We start from the raw sequence: 24270 nt of genomic DNA, 5'->3' as shown, positions 1-24270 counted from the left end.
GTCACCCTGCTGTATAGATAAGTGTGTAGCATAGTGTCACCCTGCTGTATAGATAAGTGTGTAGCATAGTGTCACCCTGCTGTATAGATAAGTGTGTAGCATAGTGTCACCCTGCTGTATAGATAAATGTCTAGAATAGTGTCACCCTGCTGTATAGATAAGTGTGTAGCATAGTGTCACCCTGCTGTATAGATAAATGTCTAGAATAGTGTCACCCTGCTGTAGAGAACGTGCAGCTTTAGTGCTGTGACTCCAGCAGAGAACGCAGGCCGCCCCCTTCTTCTTCTTCTCTGACACATGGAAAGTCTTAATTATAATTTAAATGTCACCTCTTTAATTGTTAGGAAGTCTTCACTTTATAACCTCCCACTAATTGCACTGCACATTGGATGTAATTTATTAATCATATGTTGAAGCAGCGGGGGAGAATGGATTCCGACTGTTACATTGTATTCTGAGGAATCTATTGTTCCCCTCCACTAATCTCCAGTGTTATAAATAGGCGGCTGGCTGTGCTGGGCTTTCCTCCCTGCATGTATTATCCTGGCGATCAGACATTGTATTCATCTGATGGTGGTGTGTAGGGAGGGCTGGTGATGACAAGGTGTCCCCAGAGTAGGGACTCTCCGTGTGAAGACAGGGGCAGTGTACAGACACGGCTAGTGCACAGAAGTTGTCAGCAACAGTTTGTAGGGAGGGGGGGGGGAGCTCTGACAACGTCATTGATTGCCAGCCCCCCGCCTCCTCCAGGCAGATGGAAAAGTCCTTATAATAAGAAGGTCCCTGGCTGTGTGTCTCCTCCTCCCCATCTCGCTGGGGCTCCACCTTATCCAAACAAGTCCGTGCTGTTCACTGATCTGTTCAGCACCGGGGACAGCTACCTCCAGACACACAAAGGGACTGGGATCAGCGATCTTCTGCATAGTGGTCCTCAACATAGTGGTCCTCAACAGTGATCCTCAGCAGTGATCCTCAACATAGTGATCCTCAGCAGTTATCCTCAACATAGTGATCCTCAGCAGTGATCCTCAACATAGTGATCCTCAACAATAATCCTCAACATAGTGATCCTCAACATAGTGGTCCTCAGCAGTGATCCTCAACATAGTGATCCTCAGCAGTGATCCTCAGCAGTGGTCCTCAGCAGTGATCCTCAACAGTGATCCTCAACATAGTGATCCTCAGCAGTGATCCTCAACAGTGATCCTCAACAGTGATCCTCAACATAGTGATCCTCAGCAGTGGTCCTCAGCAGTGATCCTCAACATAGTGATCCTGAGCAGTGGTCCTCAACATAGTGATCCTCAGCAGTGGTCCTCAGCAGTGATCCTCACTATAGTGATCCTCAGCAGTGATCCTCAGCAGTGATCCTCATCATAGTGGTCCTCAGGATTCAGTCTCTTCCTTGCCAGCCATTGACTGCCAGGCTTACAGGAGGGGAGAGAAGAACTCTGGGCAGGAGAGACAAGGTAAGACACACTACTCACTTCTCTGCCAGTGTGATTGAAAGTCCTGGATGATGTGCACTGTGCCTTTCCCAGGACTTGCCTTACAGATCTATTATTTAGAATGCACATATTATGTGTCGGATTATGAGTTGGGTGGGGGTTTAATAAGACTCAATGCCTGTAGCTAATATGGCAGTGTTTACACAGTTCTATGTGCTGCTGGGTGTGCCTTCCCACCAGGCTAAGACAAGAATCAATGATGTGCAAAGTGCATTAACCCTTGTACTAACCCTTTTTCTGACAGCTAAAAAGCAATGAAAGCGGGTTGCTGCGGGTCACTGCAGGTTGCACCCGTCGACGTTGGCCTTTTTTTACTGTCGTACATCGGTTGGAGATGACAAGTGTGTGTTTACTGTATCAGCGTCTTTAATAAATATGTGTTTGCTGATAGGCAACCTGTGGTTCTCCACTTGTAGCACAGCTACCAGCCAAGGATTGCCAAGGGATTCCTGGTGCTGGAAGTTTCACACCTGCCACAGAGGTAGGCTGAGACCTGCAGCTTCTCCAGCAACCCAGCATGTACCATTCTGGATACGCTTTGTCTTATTAGTAAAGATAACTGCCATTTTTGTTGGCATTGACAATGTGATGAGGGATAGTACATTACACCTAATGCATGGGATACACACAGGCTTTACAGGTAATCTGTCTCTCTCAAAGAATATCCATCACTAGTCTAACGTGACACCGACCTTTCTGATTGGTAGATTATGTCATTAACCCCAGAGGAGCTTTACCTGCCGCTTTTCCCATGGCGCTGCTGTGCGTACGTGGTGAGGCCAGCAAGGAGGAAAGAGATCTTCAAAGTTGGTTGCTTGATAACATCATATTGAGTCGCTCCTTGTATGCTATTTAATAGCAGAAGATTGTGGTTATAAAGCAAGACACAATCAGCGCAATATCTCTTTGTACACTCCCCACTTGCGAAATTGCCACTGACACAATAAAGTGATTTCACAACACTTCAAAATGATATAGAACAGGGGTCTCAAACTGGCGCCCCCTCTTGCAAAACTACAAGTCCCATGAGGCAATGCAAGTCTGACAGTCACAAGCATGACTACGTCAGGTAAAGGCATGATGGAACTTGTAGTTCCGCAGCAGCTTGAGGACCACCAGTTTGAGACCCCTGATTTAAAAGATTGTGGTTGACTGTGATACATTAACGTGAAACATAAGACGAATGCTAACTAAGATACACTGTTAATATTGAGGTCAAATTTCAATTTAGTTTTAGTCATAGGCCCAGATTCTCAACCGAGATACGACGGCGTATCTCCAGATACGCCGTTGTATCTCTGCGTTGAGCCGTCGTATCTATGCGACTGATTCTTAGAATCAGTTACGCATAGATATCCATTAGATCCGACAGGCGTAAGTCTCTTACGCCGTCGGATCTTAAGTGCATTTTTTTTTTTGGCCCGCTAGGTGGCGCTTCCGTTGAAATCCGCGTTGAGTATGCAAATTAGCTAGATACGCGAATTCCCGAATGTACACGCGGCCGAAGCAGTAAAGTTACAATGTTTACGTTAGGCTTTTCCCGGCGTAAAGTTGCCCCTGGGTCTATGAGTCGCAGCCAATGTTAAGTATGGCCGTCGTTCCCGCGTCGAAATGTTAAAAAGTTACTTTGTTTGCGTAAGTCGTCCGTGAATGGGGCTGGATGTCATTTACGTTCACGTCGAAACCAATGACGTACTTGCAACATCATTTAGAGCAAAGCACACTGGGATATTTTACGGACGGCGCATGCGCAGTTCGTTCGGCGCGGGGACGCGCTTCATTTAAATGATACAGGCCCCCTACCCGCCGAATTTGAATTCCACCAGATGATTTACGCTACGCCGCCGCAACTTTACAGGCAAGTGCTTTGTGAGTAAAGCACTTGCCTGAAAAACTTGCGGCGGCGTAACGTAAATGAGATATGTTACGCCTGCATAATTTTGCGCCAATGTGCGTGAATCTGGGCCATAGTCTTTTGACTAAAATGCCATTTTTAGTTTTAGTTGTATTTTAGTCATCTCAATTGTTTTAGTCGTATTTTAGTCATACCAATTGTTTTAGTTTTAGTCGTATTTTAGTTGACTAAAAATACCAGTACATTTTTTTAAATCTGATTTTATTTTTTATTTTTTATTTCCTTTTACATTACAAACATATACAAATAAACATAACAACCAACAATAAAAAAACTTTTTTTTCATTATTATCAAGTATACCAAATACTCCAAAAATATCCAGGGCAACTGATACACTATATAAAAAGTTAAAGTGGAGGTTCACCCGGAAATGTTAATTTTTAACATTAGATTGAGGCTCATTTTGTCAAGGGGAATCGGGTAGTTTTTTTAAAATCGAAGCAGTACTTACCGTTTTAGAGAGCGATCTTCTCCGCCGCTTCCGGGTATGGGCTGCGGGAATGGGAGTTCCTATTTGATTGACAGTCTTCCGACAGACTTCCGACGGTCGCATCTATCGCGTCACGATTTTCCGAAAGTAGCCGAACGTTGGTGCGCAGGCGCCGTATAGAGCCGCACCGACGTTCGGCTTCTTTCGGCTACTTGTGACGCCATGTATGCGACCGTCGGAAGCCTGTCGGAAGACTGTCAATCAAATAGGAACGCCCAGTCCCGAAGACCATACCCGGAAGCGGCGGAGAAGATCTATCTCTAAAACGGTAAGTACTGCTTCGTTTTTAAAAAAAATACCCGATTCCCCTTGACAAAATGAGCATAAATCTTATGTTAAAAATGTTTTTTCAGGTGAACTCCCGCTTTAGATTAAATAGGTCAACCTGCTCCTGTAGTCCCTCCCTGCTCCTGTAGTTGACTAAAATCTCCAGTACCCACCTGAACTTCCATTTCTCTTGGAGCTCCGCCTCTTTGTTAGAGCCCCAGCCCTCTTAAGCCGCGTACACATGATCAGTCCATCCGATGAGAACGGTCTGAAGGACCGTTGTCATCGGTTAACCGATGAAGCTGACTGATGGTCCGTCGTGCCCACACACCATCGGTTAAATAACCATTTGTGTCAGAACGCGGTGACGTAAAACACAACGTTGTGCTGAAAAAATCGAAGTTCAATGCTTCCAAGCATGCGTCGAATTGATTCTGAGCATGCGTGGATTTTTAACCGATGGTCGTGCCTACTAACAATCGGTTTTGACCTATCGGTCAGGAATCCATCGGTTAAGTTTAAAGCAAGTTGTTTTTTTTTTTTTTTAACCAATTGTTAAATAACCTATGGGGCCCACACACGATTGGTTTTGACCGATGAAAACGGTCCATCAGACCATTGTCCTCTGGTTAACCTATGGTGTGTACGAGGCCTTACTCTAATGGAAAGCTGTGTTGGTTGAGAGGTGCAGGCTCCTTCTGTCTACCTGCTGCCTGGGAGTTCTGAAACGATGATCTGCAAACCACAGAAGAGGAACTCCTCTGTCAGATTTATGTTTGTCTGAATGTGATGTGGTGAGTGTTTACCCTCCCAGCAAGGTAGCAGTGCTTAGCACTGTGTAAAAAAAAGCCTCCCCAGACTGTCCAGTTCTTTTTCTGCACTCCCTTGTTCCCATTTACTTCCCTATCCCCACTTGCAGAGCATCTCAACATCCCCAAAGTATAATGCAATCTGCCCTGTGCACTCCCTCAATTCCGTTTACTTCCCCATCCCCACATACAGGTCACCTCCCCATCCCCAAAATATAATGCACCCTACCCTGTGCACTCACTCAATCCCATTTACTTCCCTATCCCCACATACAGGTCACTTCCCCATCCCCAAAATATAAGGCACCCTACCCTGTGTACTCACCCGCTCCCATTTTCTTCCTCATCCCCACATACAGGTCACCTCTCCATCCATAAAGTGTAATGCAACCTACCCTGTGCACTCACTCAATCCCATTTACTTCCCCATCCCCACATACAGGTCACCTCCCCATCCCCGAAATATAAGGCACCCTGCCCTGTGTAGTCCCTCACTCCAATTTTCTTCCCCATCCCCACATACAGGTCACCTCTCCATCCATAAAGTGTAATGCAACCTACCCTGTGCACTCACTCAATCCCATTTACTTCCCCATCCCCACATACAGGTCACCTCCCCATCCCCAAAGTGTAATGCACCCTACCCTGTGCTCTCCCTCACTCCCATTTACTTCCCCATTCCCACATACAGGTCACCTCTCCATCCATAAAGTGTAATGCAACCTACCCTGTGCACTCCCTCACTCCCATTTACTTCCCCATCCCCACATACAGGTCACCTCCCCATCCCCAAAATATAAGGCACCCTGCCCTGTGTACTCCCCTGCTCCCATTTTCTTCCTCATCCCCACATACAGGTCACCTCTTCATCCATAAAGTGTAATGCACCTTGCCCTGTGCTCTCCCTCACTCCCATTTGTTTCCCCATCCCCACATACAGGTCACCTCCCCATCCCCAAAATATAATGCACCCTACCCTGAGCTCTCCCTCACTCCCATTTACTTCCCCATTCCCACATACAGGTCACCTCCCCATCCCCAAAGTGTAATGCAACCTACCCTGTGTACTCCCTCACTCCCATTTACTTCCCCATCCATACTTGCAGCCTTGCATTACAGACAATAGAGTTTACTTTTTTTTTTAAGTTGCACTTGTCAAAAAGCATATTTTATCTTTATTTTTGTCCTGGTCACTCGTTTTTTCATTATTCAGAGATTTGCCCGAATTACAGGATAAACAAATGCTCCGAATGACGAAACGAAATTCGTCCAGATTTCTGAAATTCAAATTGAAATTCAAATCAAGTTTTACATCAAATTCCAGTCGAATTCGAACTGTAAACATGTTTTGAAATCAAAGACTGTGTGTGTTATTAGATACCATTTTGAAATATTGCTGTTTTAGTTAAGCCAAAGGTGATTTAAAGCGGCTCTTCAGTAATTTGTTTATCTTTCCATCTATTAAACCTTGCGTCCTTCTTGTTTTAACTTTGGATAGTAATTTTTTTTTGTAAATATCTTATACAGCCCACTTCCTGTTTCTTGTCTGGTAAAAAGCCTAGGCTTATGGCATCATGCACAGCTCTCTCTCACTCTGGAGAGAGTTTGTCAGGAAGGGAGTAGGTGAGTCATAAGAGGGCCAATGAGAGCTGCAGACCTGGAGGTGGGCCTTTGTGTAAATCCAGGAAGTGAACAGGCAGCAGCTTCAGCTGCCCACAGTTAAAATGGTTGCAGCCAGACTCAGTGGAGGGAGATTTCTGCAGCATATTTGGCAAGTACACTGACAACGGCATCAGGGCTCAGCAGCCCTGATATATCGTGGTCAGTGTACAGTGGAAGGACAAAGCCAGGCAGGATCAGACAGGTATTACAGGTGATAAAGGGGGGAAAATGACACAGCACAAGCACTTTGCTATAGAACATGCTTTAAGGGAACAGGATCAGTTTTTTTGGGGGTTAACAAACGTTTAAGAGAGAAGCGATTAACTACTTGTCGACCAGCTCACGCACATTTACGTTGGCAAAGTGGCTCCTTCCCGCGAATCGCCATACCTGTACAGCGGTTCCTTTAAGAGCCATAGCAGGCACGCGTCGTTGCTGCTGTGCCTGCATTTCATGCAGGAAAAAGGTTCCTGTACCATTTTTTTTTTAAATGCAGCTGGAGGGAAATCGCATGGTGCTTTTTTAGCATACCTTATGCCCTGTACACACGAGCGGAATTTTCATCGAAGAAAAGTTTAATGTTTTTTCCGACGGAATTCCGCTCAAGCTCGGCTTGCATACACACGGTCACACAAAAGTTCTCAAAACTTTTGAGCGGTAAGAACACAGTGACGTACAACACTACGACGAGGCGAGAAAAAGAAGTTCAATGCTTCCGAGCATGCGTCGAATTGTTTCCAAGCATGCATGTTTTTTTTTCCTGTCGGAATTCCATACAGACGAACGGATTTTCCAATAGGAATTTTTTCCATCGGAAAATTGAGAACCTGCTCTATATCTATAAGTCCGATGGAAATTCCGACAGAAAAAGTCTGATGGGGCATACAGTACACACGGTCAGAATATCCAACGAAAAGCTCCCATCTGACTTTTTCCATCGGAAAATCCGATCATGTGTACGCGGCATAACAGTCAGCTTCTGACAAACCAGGAGAACTATATCCAGATCAAAATTCGGCCAGTCCCTTCTGAACCAGCCATATTTCGATCTGTGTGCTCCCAGCTTTAGAGACAACTAGTTTTACCTTTATTAATTTCCGTGCTGTTACTCTCTGGCAGCCTCTTTGCAGAAACTTCCTATCTAAGTGCTCACTTTACAGTGATGGTCTGGTTTCCTGATGAATACAGCAATGCATAATGTGTGTTAAAGTGGGACTTCTTGTCTCCATTAGAAGGACAGAGGGATGTCACTCAATAACAGGAAGTACCTGAACTATGATCTCCCTCTAGTAGAATTTAGTTTGAAATTTTTCATTTTAACCACTTCAATGACCAGGCCATTTTTTGCAATACGCTTTTACTGACATCGTGCAACGCTGTACCCAAACAAAATTTACATCCTTTTTTTCCCATAAATAGAACTTTCTTTTGGTAGTATTTGATCATCCCTGCGGTTTTTATTTTTTGCGCTATAAACAAAAAAAGAGTGACGATTTTGAAAAGAACACAATGGCCCAGATTCACAGAGAGCAAGGCGCACATTACGCCACCGTAGAGCACACACCGTACGGCACTCCAACGTAGCGCGGAGAGGCAAGCATTGCATTCAGCAAGCCAGTGCTCCCAACGCTGCGCCAGCGTGGCGTGGGTTTCGAAGGCGCACGCCGGCGTAGGTGGAAGTGGGCGTCACGCCCACTTCCACCTACGCCGGCGTGCGCCTTCGAAACCCACGCCACGCTGGCGCAGCGTTGGGAGCACTGGCTTGCTGAATGCAATGCTTGCCTCTCCGCGCTACGTTGGAGTGCCGTACGGTGTGTGCTCTACGGTGGCGTAATGGGGTCACCCCATGCAAATGATGGGCCGAGCGCCAGACAGGTACGTATCACGAACTGCTCATGCGCCGTGACGTGGACGCATGCACAGCACCCCCCTGCACCTGCTCACAACCACGCCGGCACAACTGCCTAAGCTACGCCGGATCACTGCGTATGCCGTGAACATAACGTACGCCCAGCCAGACACACGTCCAATGCACAATACGCCGGTTCGTGTTCCCTGGTGCAGACCTGTCTGTTGCACCTCATTTATGGGGAATAACTTTACGCCGGACGTACAACTTACGCGCATCTCGCGTAGCATGCGCCGGGCACACGCACGTTCATGAATCGGCGTATTTCCCTCATTTGCATGTTTGAATGGCTAATCAATGGGAGCAGCACCATGCGCCCAGCCCATATGTGCGCCCACCCTACGCCGGCGTGTGCAAGCTGCGTCGGCGGGGTGTAGCCTGTTTTTAGGTGCATGTTGGTTCGTAGGTCTGCCGCACACATACGCCGGCACACATTGGCACTTACGTCGGCGTAACGTGTTATATGTCAGCGTAAGTGCTTTGTGAATCTGGGCCATAATTTTGTACTTTTTGCTTTTAATAAATATCCCCATATTTTTTTTTTAAAAAGCAAGGTTTTTCCTCAGTTTAGGCCGATATGTATTCTTCTACATATTTTTGGTAATAAAAATCACAATAAGTGTATATTGACTGGTTTGTGCAAAAGTTATAGCGTCTACAAAATAGGGGATAGATTTATGGAATTTTTATTATTATTATTATTTTTTACTAGTAATGGCGGCGATCTGCGATTTTTATCGGGACCTCAACATTATGGCGGACACATGGGATACTTTAGACACATTTTTGGGACAATTGACAATTATACAGCGAACACTGCTATAACGGATTAGTGTATAAATGTCACTGGCAGGGAAGGGGTTAACACTAGGGGGCGATCAAGGGGTTAACTGTGTTCCCTAGTATGTGTTCTAACTGTGGGGGGGGGAAAGGGATTGACTATAGGAGATGATAGATCATTGTTCCTAGCTATTAGGAACTCACAATCTGTCTGTTTACACACACATGTTCCTGTTCTGCCTCTCCTGCCCGCGATCACGCTTGGCCGGGGGAAGCCGCCGGCCACGAGCATTGACACCCCTGCAGTGCAGCTGCACTGCTTAAAGGAGCCGACGTAGATACGATGGCCTGTGGGATTGTGCCGACCTGCCACAGTATAATAAATAGTTAATAAAGCTGCGCTATAATCAAAAAAGTGAAATTATATATATAAATATATATAAAGTGACCAGTCAGTCCATAAAAAATATAGTATAGGTGTGTGTACACTGCCAAATAATGTATATTAGTCCATAAACCACAAATGTGTAGACATAGGGTGGTCCTTCTCAACACCAAACAGACTTGTGCACAGGGGTCAAGTCCTGGGGAAAAAAGTGTGGGAACTCCCACCCAAGATCCACTCCCCCACCAAAAAAAAAAAAATGATACGCTCATATGCATAATTACTAAACCGCATGTTTTAATTACTAGAAGCAAGTTCTTTCTAAATCCCGCGATAACTCGTGGCAGACCTCCGCAATGTCTCCTGGGAACAATGACAAAAGCTCCCAGGAGACATTGCGGCATCGAGGAAGTGACGGAATACCCACACACTACCCGATGAATCCATATACAGGAAGCGGCCAGTAACATAAAGGATTACTAAGGTTCACCTGCTCTTGACAGTGACTCAAGCTGGGCATCGCCGCTTAGTGAAGGATTGGCTCGGCTGCTCTCAGCTGCTCTAGTCCTGCAAAGGGAACTGAGTTCCTGCTGTGAAAAAAGTGCAGGAACTCCGTTCCCACGCGTTCCCGCAGGACTTGAGCCCTGCTTGTGCACCTCTACCAAATAAAGTGCAGGCTTACTGGAAGGCAAGCTGTATAAGCTTGCGGCTATAAGCCAAGCCAAGGCCTTTCATCCAGGAGGATGAGGAGCAGCAACTCAGGATATATGGAGGTAAACCACAGCAGATAGCCAGGGATGATCAATCGCTCCATAGTCACGAACGTGAACCAATCCTTTACCCAAAAATGAAAAGGAACTTGACATTGTTACGATCATGTAATTTTATATACTTGCACCTTGACTAGACTGTATTTCCCCGACCAACATGGTGAAATTATATTACATCCCACATTTTTCATGTGGTTTTATTAGCTAACATTTATTAGATAACTTTCCTTATCCCCAAATTGTCTATTATCTACCATTATGATCCATGTATCCCTAACCTTGTTATTTAGATTATTGTTCTAATGTTCACCCTCATTGCCTCGGGAATATCAGTCTTTGTCTACAGGTGTAATTTATTGGTGATCCTTTCCCATACCATTTTTTAATTCTCTTCATATATACCAACCTACTGCATTCCAACTTAGCTACCTTGTTATCTTAAACAACTATGGGCATTATATAAATATACTTTTGTATCACTTTGTCCCAATTCTGGGACTATTCACAATGTATCACTTCGGTTAGTTTTATATTTACACCTAAACAACCGTTCTCTCTTTCACCCTTTCTATTCTCATCACCTTCACTTATTCAATTAACATTCACCACAAGACATTATAATTATCTAATTATTATGATTAAATTACTATGGCTCAAATTTAAGCACATCCTGGGTTCTGTGCAATAGGGGATATCAGTCTTGGTTGTCCCATGAGGCTTAGCCTCCCCAGTTTCTTAATTTTCACTTTAATTTTTATCTTCACCACCCAATTGCACTAAATCACATGTTTCCTTTTATTTATCCCCCGCCCTCTTGCAGGTTCTTTTTTGCAATGGCAGCTGTCATTATTGATCAATATTCTAGGTCGCCATAAATTATCAATCATGTCTGTGGGATTCATACCCCCACTTATTATATTTACCCCCTTGTTTTTTACTGTATTATCAATGTTTTTTATTCTTGTTATCATATTACCCCTTGAGTGCATTGTGTGCGGTCCCTGGGTGCCCGCGCTTCCCCACTGCGGCGGACATGTGTTTCCCCTGGAGGGGGTGTGTTCCCCCCCCCCCACTCTCTCTTGCTCCCCCGGCTGGGCGTCCAGCCCGCTGGCCCAGGTGGAGCGCGCTTGCACAGGAGGGCTAATTGCGCACCTGTGCAGTGCGGGGAAACTGACCCGGTGACGTCACGGCGCCGCCAAACGGCGGCGTCGGTGATGTCTCCGGGTTGGGGTAGCTCATTTAAGGGCCGTCTGGCCCCTGGATGAGTCGAGTGGATCTCGCCTCTTGTGGCTCCCGGTCTGGGCAGTGACAGGTCTGGAGTCCAACGGCAACCTTGGGGATCCTTATGGATGTACGTGCAGTCCCTTGTTTTAATGGTTCTGTCCATGCACTACAGTGCATTGTCTCCGTTTTGGGTACTTCCATGGATGACACAACACTGGTTCTCACCAGTATTCTTGGACTTCATTTTAACATTGCACCACCATTGATCCCCTTACATTGCCACGCTCCTGTAACCAGCCTGCTGCCTAATTGTACCGAGACTTTTCCATCTTCCATCATGGCTCGGCTTTCAAATTCCACGGATGTAACTACCGTGGTAAGCATTATTTTTGGCACAATTCCCATCCAATTTTCCTTTCTTTCACCTCATCCTCCTCCTCCTATCCCATCCTAGCCCCTTCCTTCCCTGTTTTCATTCCCCCCCCCCCCCCATTCCATTTTTTGCCTCCCCCTCCCCCCCCCCATCATTCATCTTCCCTTTCTTCTTCTCCTTTTTGTAATTTTTTCTTTATCCTATCCTCTACCAGTCAGCCTTTACCTAATTCTGCCTGTTCCTTACCTATCAACACATCCCCCACCCCCCTCCCTCCCTCCCAACCAACCCAACCAACCTGGTTTATATATATATATTCACTATACTGTTATGCCCATATTCAGATTTCCACTACCAATACCCCCATGCCCGCCGTGGGGGGAACCATCCTTCGGGCACCCTGGTTCTGTGCCTTATCAGTTCACTCATGTGGTAAGTTGTTATTCCCTTGTACATTACATATTGTATTGCTGGAATGTATTATATGTGTTTATTCTATTATATAATTCACAGATTGGTTTCCTGATGAAGCGGTGAACCTCCGCGAAACTAGTCGACCTTGACCAACTGTTGATATATATATATATATATATTTGTTTTGTCTATTTTAATAATAAATCCTTTTTTTATTTATTCCTGTTTTATATTGTTTCATCTGTACCGAGATAGTCCCGCTTCTACTCAACTGTGTGGGCTGTTGTGGGTTCAGCCTCAGCAACTGTTCCCCTCCCCCCATGCCCCCCCTTTTTCGCAATTAACTGGGATGATGGTACATTACTTTTACATATTATTTTTTATATGAGGCTATACTCTCAATTTTGTCGAACTTGACATAGTGTAAAATCGTAACTAAAAGTTTTTAATAAAAAAACAAAGTTGCATTTACAAGAAATAAGAATAAAAACATCAAAAGCTTTAAGAGCCAGCTGGCTAGCGAACACCCGTCCACTTCAGAGATACAACGCAATGACGTCAGCACGTCAGTCATCCCAACGTGCGTTTCGTCACACTCTGACGTCGTCCTGCCGCAGTTTAATGATGGCGGCCGGTTGGCAAGCGGTTAAGAATGTTCAGTCTGTATGCACCCATCCACGATTATTACAGGTGATCGATGGCTATGCGAACCACCAATAATAACTGTGGCCGCTGGCAGCCTGTCATTGCAGTGTATGGCCTCAGCAAGCAACAGCTACAGTATCTGCTTACAGCTGTCATACCCAGCTTCAAAAATCAGCAGATTCCTGCCACTGGGATTTGCACCATGGCAACAAACCTGTGCAAATGCTGCGTTAGGGAGCGTACATTTACCTTCCTGTCCTATACTGTTAGACCAGGACAAGAAGTGAGGGAAGTTACAGAGACAAATAAACACATAAAACAGTAATATCAACAGATGTGGGTCTAAAGCTGACCATAAACTAGTTTAATTTACATTATTTTAGATTTAATTTTCTAATCATTAGTGGGGTCAAATCAGCATTAATTTTCAACAGCAGTCAGATGGAAATGTTTTCTTGAATGTACAAATTTCTAATGGGGAATGTTTTTTTTTCGTTTGGTAAAGTCCATTTGTTCCAAAATTGAACGTTAAAAGCAAATTAAACTTTTGAAAAACATCCACCAAGCCATTGAATGTACTGGGAATTTCCATATGAACATTCGTTTGAGAATCTAATAGTGTATGGCCAGCGTTAGCTTTTTCATTTTACTAAGTTGCCAGTAGACATGTGCTGTTTGTTTCGTTCCGAATAAATATTCAGACAATTTTTTCATTATTCGGAGATTTGGATATATCCGAATACCCGAATTACAGGATAAACAAATGCTCCGAATGCCAAAATGAAATTCGTCCAGATTTCTGAAATTCAAATCAAGTTTTACATCAGATTCCAGTCGAAATCGAGCTGTAAACATATTTTGAAATCAAAGACTGCGTATGTTATTAGAGTACCATTTTGAAATAATGCTGTTTTAGTTAAGCCAAAGGGGATTTAAAGCGGCTCTTCAGTCATTTTTTCATCTTTCCATCTATTAAATTCTTGTTTTAACTTTGGATAGTAAAACATTTTTTTTCTGCCAGTAAATATCTTATACAGCCCACTTCCTGTTTCTTGTCTGGTAAAAAGCCTAGGCTTATGGCATCATGCACAGCTCTCTCTCACTCTGGAGAGAGTTTGTCAGGAAGGGAGGGGGTGAGTCATAAGGGGGCCAATGAGAGCTGCAGAGCTGGAGGTGGGCCTCTGTGTAAATCCAGGAAGTGAACAGGCAGCAGCTTCAGCTGCCCACAGTTAAAATGGTTGCAGCCAGACTCAGTGGAGGGAGATTTCTGCAGCATATTTGGCAAGTACACTGACAATGGCATCAGGGCTCAGTAGCCCTGATATATCGTGGTCAGCGTACAGTGGAAGGACAAAGCCAGGCAGGATCAGACAGGTATTACAGGTGATAAAGGGGGCCAAATGACACAGCACAGGCACTGTGCTATAGAACATGCTTTAAGGGAACAGGATCAGTTTTTTGGGGGTTAACAAACGTTTAAGAGAGCAGCGATTAACCACTTGTCGACCAGCTCACATTTACGTCGGCAAAGTGGCTCCTTCCCGCAAATCGCCATAACTGTACCGCAGTTCCTTTAAGAGCCATAGCAGGCGGGGGACCCGAGGCGCATGCCCAGTGGCCGCGATGTCCGCCAGCCACGCACGATCGCGGGCACGAGAGCCAGAACTGGGATTTGTGTATGTAAACACACAAATCCCTGTTCTGACAGGAGAGAAAAGATAGATTGTCTGCTCCTAGTAATTAGGAAGAGCGATATGTCTCCTCCTCTAGTCAGTCCCATCCCCCCAACAGTTAGAAACACACATAAGGGAACACATTTAACTCCTTGATCGCCTCTTAGTGTTAACCCCTTCCCTGCCAGTGCCGTTTATACGGTAATCATTGCATTTATATAGCACTGATCGCTGTATAAATGTCAATGGTCCCAAAAAAGTGTCAAAAGTGTCTGATCTGTCCGCCACAATGTTGCAGTACCGCTAAAAATTGCAGATCACTGCCATTAAAATTAATAAATAATAAAGATGCCATAAACCTATCCCCTATTTTGTAGACATTATAACTTTTGCGCAAACCAATCAATATAAGCTTATTGTGATTTTTAGAAGAATACATATTGGCCTAAACTGATAAAGAAATTGGTTTTAAAACATTTTTTTATATATATTTATTGTTATTTTTTTCAAAATTGTCGCTCTTTTATTGTTTATAGCACAAAAAATAAAAACCACAGAAGTGATCAATACCACCAAAAGAAAGCTCTATTTGTGGGGAAAAAAAGGACATAAATTTTGTTTGGGCACAGCGTTGCATGACCGCGCAATTGTCAGTTAAAACGACGCAGTGCCGTATCGCAAAAAATGACCTGCTCATTAAGGGGGAAAATCTTCCGGGGCTAAAGTGGTTAATGTACTGTGTTAGAAAAACACAGTAGATTCAAGCAATCCTGAGGCAAAATTGTATATTTCATGCTATCCTTGTGAATGGACAGCACCGTGGCTCAGCAGTTAGCACTTCTGCCTTGTGTGGGTTTCCTCCAGGTACTGCGGTTTCCTCCCACACGCCAAAGGCATGCTGAGAGGTTAATTGGCTCCAATCTAAATTGGTCCGGTATGTTTGTGTATTATTGTACATATATACTATATATATATGTGTGTGTGTGTGTATAATTATAGTATGTGTATGCCTGATTTATAGAGATCTCTTAGATTGTAAGATTATGGAGGGCAGGGACTGATGTGTATGTAGAGTATGTAAATCACTACCTAAAGTCACAGCGCTATATAAATACTGTGATCTGACACATGTATAGAAATATAGAATTCAGCTTCATTAAACACAAATATCTTTTTTTTAATACGTTTTTATTTTATTCTTTACATTACATTCCACCTTGAAAAAGAAAAAACAACAGATAACAAAAAGGAAACAAAACAATGAAGACAAATATCTGATACAAAACCAGCTATCTATCTCATAACAAAACATACCTGGCCAATTTAAAAAAAAAGTAGAACTTAATTTAAGTTCACCCCCTTTTTGGAATTATTCCCAAACATTTATTTTTAATTTTTTCCATTTTCCTTCCCTACTCCCCTATTCTGTCTGGAGGATACATTTTAAAGTTTTCTTTTTCTCACCCAATAATGTGATCATTCATTAAATGCATATTCACTATACAGTATGTACAATGTGCCAACACATAGAACACACAGAACATGGAAATGCAATAGTTTTAGTAAATATAAACTGCTAAATACCTTTTCTCGTCAGCAGCATATAGCAGTCTTGTGACTTCTATCAGTGTCCAGCCGAGCACTGGTCGAAGCTTGTAAGAAGAGTTTTCATTCTCCCCTGATTGTCCTTTGAGGCTGCATGACTCCTGACCCTCTGCCTGGACAGTGCTGATTGGCCCTGTGCTGAATACAGAAAGAAAAAAAAACACCAAACTGAGCTTGCCTGAAAGGCTCTGTTCTATCAGCGGATGATTGGGGACTGTGGAAGAAGGGGAGGACCAGAGAAGACAGGATCAAACAGCCTGTTTACACAATGCAGAGGATTAACCCAATAGGCGTGCGCAAAGGGTGTGCCAGGTGTGCCCAGGCGCACCCTAATCACCCTGTGCAGCACACATTCCCCCTACTGCCCTGGCTCCCATCTTCCCCCTCCCCGCAGCGCTGCCAGCTTCCCTCCTCTCCTAACGGTTGTTGCTCCTGGGATGTTTTGGGAGTGGGGAAGGGGCCAGTAAATATGTAATTTACCGGCCCCTTCCCTTTCTGAATGAACATCGTGATTGATCGGTAGTGTGTGTTTGGGCTTTGGGCTGCACACCCTAATGGAATAGGCAGTGCACACCTATGATTAACCCCATATGCCCCGTACACACGATCGGAATTTCCGATGGAGAAAGTCAGACAGACTTTTTCCATCGGAAATTCCGACCATGTGTATGCCCCATCAGATTATTTCTATCGGAAATTCAGATGAATTTCATCGGAGTTTGGATAGAGAACTTTTACTCCGATGGAATTCCAAAGGTCTGAACGTGTGTACAGGGCTTTAGGTTCCACAGTGAGTAGAACAAACATGCTTTACAGACTAATTATACTGTTGTGGGTTTAGGCTGGCAATGTATGGGTCAAAATTCTAAATGGCCGTTTCCAGTCAAGAGGTCATCTAGCGATCAACTCCTCCGTAATGGGATTGTTGGTTAATTTTTGCTTGATCAGCTCTGGCAGCCAATGGGACTCCTCCTCCACTGCTAAAATACAATAGCGCATACCTCCCAACATTTAAATAATCCATTGCGGGGCGGGACATCTTGTTAAGCGCGGGGGGGGGGGGGGGGGGGGGGGGATCAAAGTTGTTGAGCGGGGGGGGGGGGACCGGGGATCAAAGTTGTTCAGCGGGGGTTCTCCTACCTGTGCAAATACCGCTCTGTCCTGACTCAGCGCCTGGGCCATCCGCCTGCAGCCCGCTCCATGGTGTATGACTGCACCTACATCTTCCGTATTTCACCTCGCACTGTGATTGGGCGTGTAGCGGTCATGTGCGGAGGCGAGACTTCGAGACGATCGCAGACAGGCCAGCACCACGCCGCACATGACCCCCATACGCCCAATCACAGGGCACCAGACACCAAACATGGCGGCGGGAAACCCAAACCAAACATGGAGGCACGGAATGTCGCCCCACCAAATGTCGCGCCCAGGGCACTGTTTTGCGGGAATCTTGTCTAGTCCGCGGGACCGTGGGACACACTTTGAATTGCGGGAGGATTCTGCATAATCCGGGACGGTTGGGAGGTATAAATAGCGCAGTGGGGGGATTCCCCCACCTGTCTCAAATGTGCGCATCAGAAGATTGGTTTTCTTTTTTGATCAGCTGGCTGTCTAATCAAAAAAATATAAAAAAGATCCATCTATGGCCAGCTTTAGCCTACAGGGTTGCACTTATTATTCAGATAATCTCTCATTGTGAGTGAAAAGGTTGTCTGTTCACCATAATAGACAATTAGATTCTCTGTTTCTTTCTCTAACATGCAATGTAATAAGAGACTTTAAGTAATCAACTGCATTAGGAAGCACAGTCTGTTCTTTCTTTTACTTTGAAAAATGAAGCCTGATGATTTTTATGAGAGAACAGGAAGCAAAAGCATGGCAGCGTTGCACACCGATCAGATGCTATCTTTCTACTGTATTTCGTGTTACAGAAATGAAACATGGAATCTCATGCCGCGTACACACTGTAGTTTTTTGGCATGAAAAAAAACGACGTTTTTAAAAACGTCATTTAAAATCATCAGGGCAGATCCACAAAAGAATTCTGCCGGCGTATCTATTGATACGCCGCGTAATTTTAAAGTTCCCGCGTCGTATCTTTGTTTTGTACTCACAAAACAAGATACGACTGCATCTGGGATCCATCCGACAGGCATACGTCTTAGTACGCCGTCGGATCTTAGGTGCATTTTTTCCGCCGGCCGCTAGGTGGCGTTTCCGTCGAATTCCGCGTCAAGTATGCAAATTAGCTAGTTACGGCGATCCACGAACGTACGTCCGGCAGGCGCATTTTTTTACGTCGTTTGCGTTCGGCTTTTTCCGGCGTATAGTTACCCCTGCTATTATGAGGCGTACTCAATGTTAAGTATTTTTTCAATTTTTTACGTCGTTTGCGTAAGTCGTTCGCGAATAGGGATTTGCGTAGAATGACGTCACCGCCGTAAACATTGGCTTGTTCCGGTTTAATTTCGAGCATGCGCACTGGGATATCCCCACAGACAGCGCATGCGCCGTTAAAAAAAACGTCGTTTACGTCGGGTCACAACGTATTTACATAAAACACGCCCCCATCACATCCATTTAAATTCCGCGCCCTTACGCCGCCAAAGATACACTACGCCACCGTAACTTACAGTGCAAATTCTTTGAGGATTCGAAAAAAAAAAAGTAAGTTACGGCGGCGTAGTGTATCTTAGATACGCTACGCCCGGCGGAATAATGCGTCGAAGTACGTGAATCTGCCCCATCGTGGGCTTCGCATCGTTTTTCGGCTTCTGAAAAACTTCTGTCGTTTTTCAGGTTGTAAAAAATTATTGTGTGTGGGCTAAACCCGCGCATGCCCAGAAGCAAGTTATGAGACGGGAGCGCTCGTTCAGGTAAAACTACCATTCATAATGGAGTAAGCACATTCATCACGCTGTAACAGACAAAAAAGCGCGAATGGTCTTTTACTAACACGGAATCAGCTAAAAGCAGCCCAAAGGCGAATAGAACTTCCCCTTCAGAGTGTCGTCATACGTGTTGTACGTCACCGTGCTTTGTTCATCATTTTTTTAAAACGATGGTGTGTGGGCAACATCGTTTTTAATGATGAAGTTGGAAAAACATCGTTTTTTGGACATGCTAAAAAATGTCGTTTTTTTTATGCCGAAAAACGACCGTGTGTACGCGGCGTCATAAATAGGCCTTGGTTGACACTGTGCTTTCTTTTCTGTGGTTAGTACATATGATACTTTATACATTGAAAGAAAGCCAGGCTGTACACATCATCGTTATCTCACAGGCCCCTATTGCTGGCAATTGGCCAAGCAGGCCCCAAGCCTGCACTGTGGGGAGGCAGGTGACATATAACATATTCCTTTATGGTACGGGGTGGTGGTCGGTAAATTTATTGTTATGACAAGTTTGCCTTAAAGGAAAATCAATTCAAGGGTCAATATATCCTTTATTCTTGACAGTAAAGTCACAAACAGTGGAACGAAAGAAGCAAATTGTGTTTTGGAGGCCTGATTATCCCTATTTATTAGGGCTCAGACTTGGTTGTTAGGGTTCCGATATTGACTCTAGTATATCCTCTTGGATCCATTTCTCAAAAGTAGAACACAAGCGGGTATCCAGAACTCAATGACTGTTTGGTGGTGTATTTGGCAATTCCACCACGTAGCCAATCGGCTTTGCACAGCCTGCTCATGTTCCCGTTTTGAGATGCCCATCCGGGAGGTTATATCACAGTCCATATTGGAACCCTAAAATCCAAGTCTGAGCCCTGATGAAGGGGGATTATCTGGCCCCTGAAACGCGTTGTCTTCTTTTTTTTTTCCATTGATTGTGATTTTAATGCCAAGAACAAAGGATATGAAATGTAATTGCCTGCTTGTGTGATTGGCTCATTGATTTGAAAAGTCTGCACTAACATACAAGTCACATTTTAAGCATCCCCTGCAATATGAATTTTAGTTTTGGTGAGATACTTTACTCACTTACATGGAAAAGTTTGACGGGTGGTGCTGCCTGTCACACTCTGAATGTAGCATTAAAGTTTTACGACAATGTATTGCATCCATAGCAATCCCATCTAACTCTATGTACAAATGCAGATCAAGGCAGATTCAGAGCGAGTTACGCCGGCGTATCAGTAGATACGCCGTTGTAATCTACGCCATCGTTAATTTAAGCGTATTCTGGAAACCAGATACACTTAAATAAGGCTAAGATACGAGCGGCGTAAGTCTCCTACGCCGTCGTATCTTAAAGTGTAATTTTTAGGCTGGCCGCTAGGTGGCGCTTCCGTTGAGTTCGGCGCAGAATATGTAAATGACTAGATACGCCGATTCACGAACGTACGTGCGACCGTCGCAGTAAAGATACGCCGTTTCCGTAAGAGATACGCCGCGTAAAGATAAAGCTGCCCCTAGGAGGCATAGTCAATGTTAAGTATGGCCGTCGTTCCCGCGTCGAAATTTGAACATTTTACGTTGTTTGCGTAAGTCGTCCGTGAATGGGGCTGGACGTAATTTATGTTCACGTCGAAACCAATACGTCCTTGCGGCGTACTTTGGAGCAATGCACACTGGGATATGTACACGGACGGCGCATGTGCCGTTCGTAAAAAACGTCAATCACGTCGGGTGACGAGTAATTAACATAAAACACGCCCCCTCATCCTCATTTGAATTAGGCGCGCTTACGCCGGCCCCATTTACGATAAGCCGCCGTAAGTTAGGAGGCAAGTACTTTGTGAATACAGTACTTGCCTCTCTGACTTAAGGCAGCATAGCGTAAATACGATACGCTACGCCGCCTTAAAGTTGCAGCAGTGTCTTTGAATCTAGGTACAAATGTCTGTTTAAACCATCCTCTGGCCACCTGTGTAAAAGGAGCCCTAAAGTAGTTGTAAACCTCAGACATGAAATATGAAAAAGCATATCCCACTATAATGTGTACTTGTTTCAATTCAGAGCACTAACTGTCATTTCTGTCTGCTGCTTCATTCCTCTGCTATCAGTATGAATCACTTCTGACAAGTTTTCCTGACACCAAGAGAAAATTGGTGACAGGGGGAGCTCCAGCAAAGTGACAGCTGCAGGTCTGTTCCAGTGTGCTGTGTGAAGGGGCTGTCCCTTTCCCCCAATCAGCTCTCAGATCTCTCGTCACTGAGCTCTACAGAGTGTAGCTTCAGCTCTCTCTGCCCCCTTTTTTCTGAATTCTCAGGCAAGCTTTAAAATTCAGTACTTTGAAACAGATGTGGATAAGTAAGGATTGTAGATAGACTGGTACAACTTATGTAGGAATATTTGATTTATCTCTGCGTATTACCCGAGGATAGTCTCTTCACTGGGTATATCTAAGAGTTTACAACCTCTTTAACCACTTACCGACTGGCTCACGCCAATATACGTCGGCAGAATGGCACAGCGTTTTATAAGGATGTTCCAAACAGTTGATTTGGCCACACCTAATGTTTTTGCTATCTGTCTGATGGGTTTGTTTTGTGGGTTTTTCAGCCTAATGATGGCTTGCTTCATTAATAGTGACAGCTCTTCGGATCTCATATTAAGAGTTGACAGCAACAGATTCCAAATGCAAATAGCACACTTGAAATTAACTCTGGACCTTTTTATCTGCTCCTTGTAAATGGGATAATGAGGGAATAATACACACCTGGCCATGGAACAGCTGAGCAGACAATTGTCCCATTACCTTTGGTCCCTTAAAAAGTGGGAGGCACATATACAAACTGTTGTAATTCCTACACCGTTCACATGATTTGGATGTAAATACCCTCAAATTAAAGCTGAACGTCTGCAGTTAAAGCACACCTTCGTTGGTGTATAGAGCCAAAAAGATTAGAATTGTGTCGATGTCCCAATATTTATGGACCTGACTGTATCTGATCTGCATGCTTGTTTCAGATATTGAAGCCAGAGTGCCAACATAATAGCCAGACAACTAGCCTTTTCAAGTTAGTAATACAGTCCTATAGCTAGATTCAGAGAGGGCGTCCTAACTTTGCGGCGGCGTAGCGTATCGTGTTTACACTACGCCGCCGTAAGATAGCGAGGCAAGTACATGATTCACAAAGTACTTGCCTGCTAAGTTACGGCGGCGTAGCGTAAATCGGGCGGGCGTAATGGCGCCTAATTCAAATTTAGCTAAGGGGGCGTGTTTTATGTTAATGGAGCTTGACCTGACGTGATTGCCGTATTTTTTACGAACGACGCATGCGCAGTCCGCCTACATATCCCAGTGTGCATTGCGGCAAAGTACGCCGCACAGTCCTATTGATTTAGACGTGGACGTAAATGACGTAAAACCATATTCACGGACGACTTACGCAAACGACGTAAAATTTTCAAATTTCGACGCAGGAACGGCGGCCATACTTAACATTACTATTCCAGCTATTTGATGGAATAACTTTAGGCCTGATAATGCGTTACGTAAACGGCGTATCTATACTGCGTCGGCCGGGCGTACGTTCGTGAATAGGCGTATCTAGTGATTTACATATTCTACGCCGACCGCAATGGAAGCGCCACCTAGCGGTCAGCCTAAAAATTACACTTTAGGATAAGACGGTGTAAGACACTTACGCCGCTCGTATCTGAGCCTAATTTACGCGTATCTGGTTACCAGAATACGCTTAAATTAGCGCCGACGCAAATTCAGACTTAGGCTGGCGTATCTACTGATACGCCAGCCTAAGTCTCTCTGAATCTAGCTACTAGTATTTTTATTAAGGCTTGGTTCACACTGGAACCGGCTGCGGAACGCTGTGCGCCCCCATTCTCTGTTTCAGGGACGGATCAGGGCCGACTCTTTGCCTGAATTCAGCCCTGAAACGGAGCCAAAGACGCACAGTGAGCTTCACTTGAACTATTTTGTGAACGTTGTAACTGGGCAGAAGAGGTTTTAACCATAGTCAGGCTATACTACTGCTTTTTAAATGGGCCTTATAGAAAATATCCTGACATACAGTAAGTAGAGAATTTGGTTAAAATACCCAATACATAATCTGTTTTTAGGAAACGCCATATGTACAATATTACAGAATGTTGTCATTTTCAGCTGAAGCCATGCATATCTTTTGCATCTCTGAAGTGTCTATCTTATTTTGCTTGGGTATGAAGGCCTGCCTTCTGTCAGCTTTAATAACTGCCACTCAAATCAGAATCCTCTGCACAAGTTTCTTATAGCACCGAAAATAGCCTTAATCTCTAGCAGCCAGCAACAGCTGGGAGATGACTGCCATAGAGATTCAATATCAATATGTAATTACTGTGCCTCTTTACTAAACTGTGTTTGTACATGATTCATGCAGTAATAAGTGAAACACATTATATTCTGTATGCTGTAATAGTGCACTACTCCTTAACGAGATATTAGTCAGCCTACGATAGAAAAGATTGATGTTTATTCCCAAAGTAAATCTGAAATACTAATTCTTAAGGAACAATTTTTTTTTTAAATATATATGCATGTTAATGATTAATATAAAACAACCTGTATCACACCTTGGCACTGATATTGAGACATTTCTGTGTATATATAGGGTTGGGTGGGAAAGCCTCCCCAAAGCAATACACACTTATTTAGAATTTTTTATTTATTTTTTCTCTTTCCTTATACACATTAGAGTGCTCACTTGGTTAGGAATCCTATAGAGGGTAGCAAATGTCCTTTATTTATTTTTTGAGAGGGATAGGGCTTTTTTCCCCAGCACCTCGTGATCCAGCTCCCTCTTTCCATAGTGCCCTATTGAATTCTCTGGCTTATTATTTCTCGATAGTTTGTCTAATCTAGAAAAGAAAAGTTAGAAGGTACAGGACTGGGGACGATG

General features: G+C 44.2%; 1 protein-coding gene across 1 annotated transcript in view; it reads left to right on the top strand.

The window, feature by feature from the left end:
• Positions 1-710: 710 nt before the first annotated feature.
• LOC120915353 (synaptotagmin-1-like) overlaps positions 711-24270 on the top strand; it is a 275825-nt gene continuing 252265 nt past the window's right edge. The window contains exon 1 of the mRNA XM_040325772.1: positions 711-1469. The gene's annotated coding sequence lies outside the window, so the exon portion shown is untranslated. The remainder of the gene's footprint in view (positions 1470-24270) is intronic.

The sequence above is a fragment of the Rana temporaria genome, chromosome 10 (assembly GCF_905171775.1).
Source record: "Rana temporaria chromosome 10, aRanTem1.1, whole genome shotgun sequence".
In the NCBI taxonomy this organism is placed as follows: domain Eukaryota; kingdom Metazoa; phylum Chordata; class Amphibia; order Anura; family Ranidae; genus Rana; species Rana temporaria.
This window is presented reverse-complemented; position numbering and strand designations above follow the sequence as displayed.